Below are 6,000 nucleotides of genomic sequence, written 5' to 3'. Positions count from 1 at the left end.
CTGTTCTTATCTCAACCCGTGGGAGTTGCATTCTTTTTGAATCTCCTCTCCATCCCTCCAGGAGTAGGGGGAGGGCAAGAAGGGAGGGGAAGTGAGTGAACGAGTTGTCTGGTTTGGTTTAAACCATGACACCATTAAAGTACCATTAAGGGAAATAGTACTATGCAAGAGTAGTAGTAATAAGCAACACTGAAATGCTGGGAGAGTCAGAGGTGGTGTCAGAATTGGTGCACAAAATAACAGCAATAAAAACCTCATTGCTGACAAGGAAATCAGTGGAGACTTTAGGTCTTTTTTCCTTCAATGAATTTAGTCTTTAATTCAGCTCATGAAGTATGTACTCATATGCCTTTGTTTTAGGTGCTCTAGATTAAAGATTTTAGCCTTTGCTCCTAATTGTCTTGTGATGTGTTTTTACTGTAGGGGTGGGGAAAGAAATTAAACACTGACTTAGAAAATAGAGTTTTACTGGAGAACAAATATAGTAAACCAAAGTAAAATTTCATTATTTTAATAACCAAATATTTCTTTAATGTACTGTTCCAAAACTGAGAAAAAGTTTATTCATTCTTCTTCCAGCAAAGCTTCCTTCTACTTTCTGAAAAGTTCTTTAAAGTAAGATAGCAAAATCTGTAGCAATCTGTTAAACTATTTGCTACACATATATGCAACATATTTGCACATTTTAGACTGCTCTCCCAGAATTGCACTTTCAGCTAGCCCTTCTGAGATGCACTGGTCAAACCACTCACCTTCACTTGGACTTTTCATGTTAACACAGATAACGTTTACCATACGTCCCTGAAATAATAAAAAATTTGAAAATTACTTGAAATTTTCAGATCTAAAAAATCTACTACAGTGTGTTCACTGATGGAAATGGCAACAACATTTTAGCCTTAATTAAAATATGGAATTTCTTGAGTACCTGTAAGGAACAAATACGAAATTTCTCACAGAAATGTGCTTAAAATGGAACAGTGTTGACTGTACTTGTGGAATGTTCAAAGTTTTGCAGTATAAAAGGCAAACTTTGCCTAGTTATATAAAATAGAAATACTGCTGCATTGCAGGGAAACTGCATTCTTTGTGTAAAACAAATTACTCTTGAATTTTGTTGGAGGTTTTTGTCTTTATAAAACCAATTTCTGGCTCTTTACTGGGTATAATACCAGGAAGCCTGCTGAGATGATAGTGAAAAACACCTCACTAGATTCCCTTGTAGTAATTTCTCAATAAATATATGAAGTGACTTCTCTCCTGAAACAGCTTTCCATTTCCCAAATTTTCCTGTTAAATACAGTCACTCCCCTTTCCCCTAGGATTTTAATGCTATCTACTGAGTTTTCATAAAACATACTCTATGATTATTTTGAGTGCTTCTGGGTGCTTAGGATCTACTAGACTAAAAGAGTGTGGTTGTTGACTCTTAAGATTTTTTTCTGTTTTAATGTTTTGCTTTGAATATGGTACCAGAATAGCGGCCCAAATTCATGGGGTGATGCAGGTGGATTAAAACTCAGAATGCCATTTAATTTTCTTACACACATAGAAAACAACAATGTGTTATTGATGACAGATGCTTGTACAATATGTGGTGATGGAGATTCCAGTCTTCTTCAGGAACATGTTCTAGGCGGTCATTATTCCGTTAGAAAGATGTTTTAGTGTTTCGGGAAAATTTTTCTAGCTGTAATTGAGAGAGTTTCTAATTGTTGTTATGGTCTAATCCTGGTAACAAGTGCAATGTGGCAGCAGGCCATTTAGAGACCGTGTAAAGAAACAGAGAATTTTTGGAACGACTTTTAAATGTATTGTCTTTTAGCTTTGTTGGACAGGGTTTGAGGTGACATGTTCTAGTATGAGGAGTCCCATTCCATGGCAGGTGGGTTGGAACTAGATGATCTTAAGGTCTTTTCCAACCCTAACTAGTCTATGATTCTGTGATTCTATGAAAATTGTCCTAGTAATATGAATTAAGGTGTCACTCATGTTTTCCATTATTTACAATAACGTTACAGTGTAATTTCTGTATCAATTACGTCAATAAAGGTTGTAATATTTTAAATCTTCCCCCATATCTTATTCTACTTCATGTTCTTTTGTGTCTTCCTTCTAAAGGCACATCAAAATGTCACAAAATATATAATTATACATAATCGATCATCTATATTTTTTCAATAGAAAATATTTTTTATTTTCTTTGCAGGCTTTTTCTTTTCCTAGATACATTAAATAATTAATAAATTGTCCGTCATGAAACTGTTCTTTAACTTCCTGATTGATGTTGGCTTAGGAGGTATTACTATGAGTGAACTAATGTAAAGTGACCAGCCACAATACACACCTTATGCCTTAGGAATTTATAGAATCATCGAATCATAGAATAGTTAGGTTTGGAAAGGACCTTAAGATCAGCTAGTTGCAGCTCCCCTGCCATAGACAGGGACATCACACACTAAACCATGTCACCCAAGACTCTGTCCAACCTGACCTTGAACACCATCAGGAATGGAGCGCTCACAACTTCCTTGGGCAACCCATTCCACTGCCTTACCACCCTTACAGTAGAGAACTTCTTCCTTATATCCAATCTAAACTTCCCCTGTTTAAGTTCTAACCCATTACCTCTTGTCCTGTCACTACAATCCCTAATGAAGAGTCCATCCCCAGCATCCCTATAGGCCCCCTTCAGATACTGGAAGGCTGCTATGAGGTCTCCATGCAGCCTTCTCTTCTCCAGGCTGAACAGCCCCAACTTTCTCAGCCTGTCTTCATACAGAAGGTGCTCCAGTCCCCTGATCATCATCATGGGCCTCCTCTGGACTTGCTCCAATAGTTCCATGTCCTTTTTATGTTGAGAACACCAGAACTGCACACAGTACTCCAAGTGAGGTCTCACAAGAGCAGAGTAGAGTGGCAGGATCACCTCCTTCAACCTGCTGGTCACGCTCCTTTTGATGCAGCCCAGGATATGGTTGGTTTCTGGGCTGTGAGCACACACTGAAGCAAGCTCATGTTAAGTTTCTCTTCAGCCAATACCACCAAGTCCTTCTCCACAGGGCTGCTCTGAATCTTCTGTGCCCAGCCTGGAGCTGTGCCTGGGATTACTCCCACGCAGGTGTAGGACCTTGAACTTGGCATGGTTAAACTTCATAATTTTAGCATCAGCCCACTTCACAAGCACGTCAAGGTCCCTCTGGATGGCATTCCTTCCCTCCAGCGTTATCAATCGAACCACATAACTTGGTGTCATCAACAAATTTGCTGAGGGCACACTCAATCCCACTGTCCATGTCACTGATGAAGATGTTGAACAAGACCGGTCCCAACACTGATCGCTGACGGACACCACTCGTTACTGGTCTCCAGCTGGACACTGAGCCACTGACCATAACTCTTTGTGTGCAGCCATCCAGCCAGTTCTTTATCCAGCGAGTGGTCCACCTATCAAATTGATGTCTCTCCAATTTAGAGACAAGGATGTCGTGTGGGACAGAGTCAAATGTTTTGTACAAGTCCAGATAGATGACATCAACTGCTCTACCCCTGTCCATCAGTTCTGTAGCCCCATCATAGAAGGCCACCAAATTGGTCAGGCAGGATTTCCCCTTAGTGAAGCCATGCTGGCTGTCACCAAGCACCTTGTTGATTTTCATGTGCCTTAGCATGCCTTCCAGGAGAATCTGCTCCAAGATTTTGCCAGGCACAGAGGTGAGACTGACTGGTCTGTAGTTCCCTGGGTCATCCATTTTCCCCTTCTTGATAATGGGGGTTATACTTCCCTTTTCCCAGTTGTCAGTAACTTCCCCTGACTACCATGATTTTTCAAATATGATGGTGAGCGGCTTAGCAACTTCATTTGCCAGCTCCTTCAGGTTCCGCGGATGGATTTCATCAGGTCCCATGGACTTGTGCATATTCAGATTTTTTAAGATGGTCTCGAACCAGTTCCTCTCCTACAGTGGGCTCAATGTCTTCATTCTCACAGTCCTTGCATCTGCCTTCCAAGACTTGGGTGGTTTGGTCAGAGCCTTTGCCAGTGAAGACTGAGGCAAAGAAATTCAGAACCTCAGCCTTCTCCAAATCCAGGGTAGGCAGTTCTCCTGAGAGCTGGGATCAGGGAAGATGATGCTGGGGAGGGACTCTTCATTAGGGACTGTAGTGTTAGGACAAGGGGTAACAGGTTAAAACTCAAACAGGGGAAGCTGGATATAAGTTGGATATGAGTTAAGTTGGATATAAGGAGGAAATTCTTTCCTGTTAGGGTGGTGAGGCACTGGAATAGGTTGCCCAGGGACGTTGTGAATGCTCCAGCCCTGGCAGTGCTCAAGACCAGGTTGGATAAAGCCTTGGGTGATATGTTTTAGTGTGAGGTGTCCCTGACCATGGCAGGTTGGTTGGAACTTTATGATCTTAAGGTCATAGTCATTTTCAATATAAAACAGAACTTTCAGAATTCATTCTGTGGCTTCTGTGTCCTTAATGATCTCCTGTGAAGGATTTTATCAAAGACATCTTGTATTATTATTTATATTTAATGGGTGTTTTTCCTATTCATCCAGTGTTATTACTTTGACAATATAAAGCAGTTGGATGTAGTCCAGCAGGGAGAGAATGAGAAAGGTGGTGCTTTCTCAGTTATTTCCGGTTTAAATAGTCTCAGCAGTGGTGGTAGCACCTCTGTGAGCGAAACAGATCTGAAGAGACCAAGCTCAATGCAGAAGGAGGAGAGGAGGTGCTTCAGGCATCCAAGCAGAGATTCCCCAACAGCCTGTGGTGCAGAGCATGTTGAGGCAGGCTGTGCCCCTGCAGCACGTGGAGGTCCGTGGTGGAGCAGATATCCACCTGCAGGCCATGGAGGACCCCATGCTGGAGCAGGGGGATGCCTGAAAGAGTCTGTGATGGCATGGGAAGCCTGTGATGGAGCAGGATCCTGGCAGGACCTGTGGACCCATGAACACTGGAGCCCACACTGGGGCAGGGTTCCTGGCAGGACTTGTGACCCCATCAGGACCCATGCTGGAGCAGTCTGTTCCTAAAGGACCATACCTTGTGGAAGGGACCCACGCTGGAGCAGGGGAAGAGTGTGAGGAGTCCTCCTGAGGAGGAAAGAATGGCAGAGGCAACATGTGATGAACTGACCACAACCCCCATTCCCTGTCCCCGTGCCACTGGAGAGGAAGAGGTATGGAACTCGGGAGCAGCGTTAAGCCCAGGAAGAAGGAAGGGGTGGAGAGAAGGTATTTTTAAGAGTTGTTTTTTTTTCTCATTACTCTGTGTCGTGGTTTAAACCAGCTGGTAACTCAGAATGGTGCAGCTGCTTGCTCACCTCTCCCCCCACCACCTGCCTTTCTTCTTTTCCAGCCAGAATGGGGAGAAGAATTGAAAGAATGTAAAACCCGTGGGTTGAGATAAGAAGAGTTTAATAACTAAAATAAAGTAAAATATATAGATAATAGAAAGAAAACCAACAATAACAATAAAGATAATAAGAAACAACAAGAAAAGTAATTAAAGCTCAGAAAACACAAATGATGCACAATTGCTCATCACCTGCTGAAAAATAACCAGCCCAACACAAACAGCAATTGGTCCCTTCCGGGTAAGTCTCTCCAGCTTATATACAAAGCACGACATGCTGTGGTATGGAATACCCTTTTGGCTAGTTTGGGTCAGGTGTCCTGTCTCTGCTCCCTCCTGGCTTCTTGTGTCCTTCCTCACTGGCAGAGCATAAGAGACTGAAAAATCCTCTTATCAACAGCTAAAACGTGTGTGTTACCAACATTATTCCCAGACAAAAGCCAAAACACAGCACTGCATCAGTTAGTAGGAAGAACAGCACAGCTACAGGTTGGGCAAAGAATAGATTCAGAGAAGACCTGCGGAGAAGGACTTGGGGGTGTTGGTCGATGAGAAAATGAACATGAGCAGGCAGTGTACGCTTGCAGCCCAGAAAGCCAACTGTATCCTGGGCTGCATCAAAAGGAGCGTGACCAG

Source organism: Pezoporus occidentalis, unplaced genomic scaffold (assembly GCF_034315485.1).
Source record: "Pezoporus occidentalis ecotype Australia unplaced genomic scaffold, CSIRO_AGI_Poc_V1 ctg21, whole genome shotgun sequence".
Lineage (NCBI taxonomy): Eukaryota > Metazoa > Chordata > Aves > Psittaciformes > Psittacidae > Pezoporus > Pezoporus occidentalis.
This window is presented reverse-complemented; position numbering follows the sequence as displayed.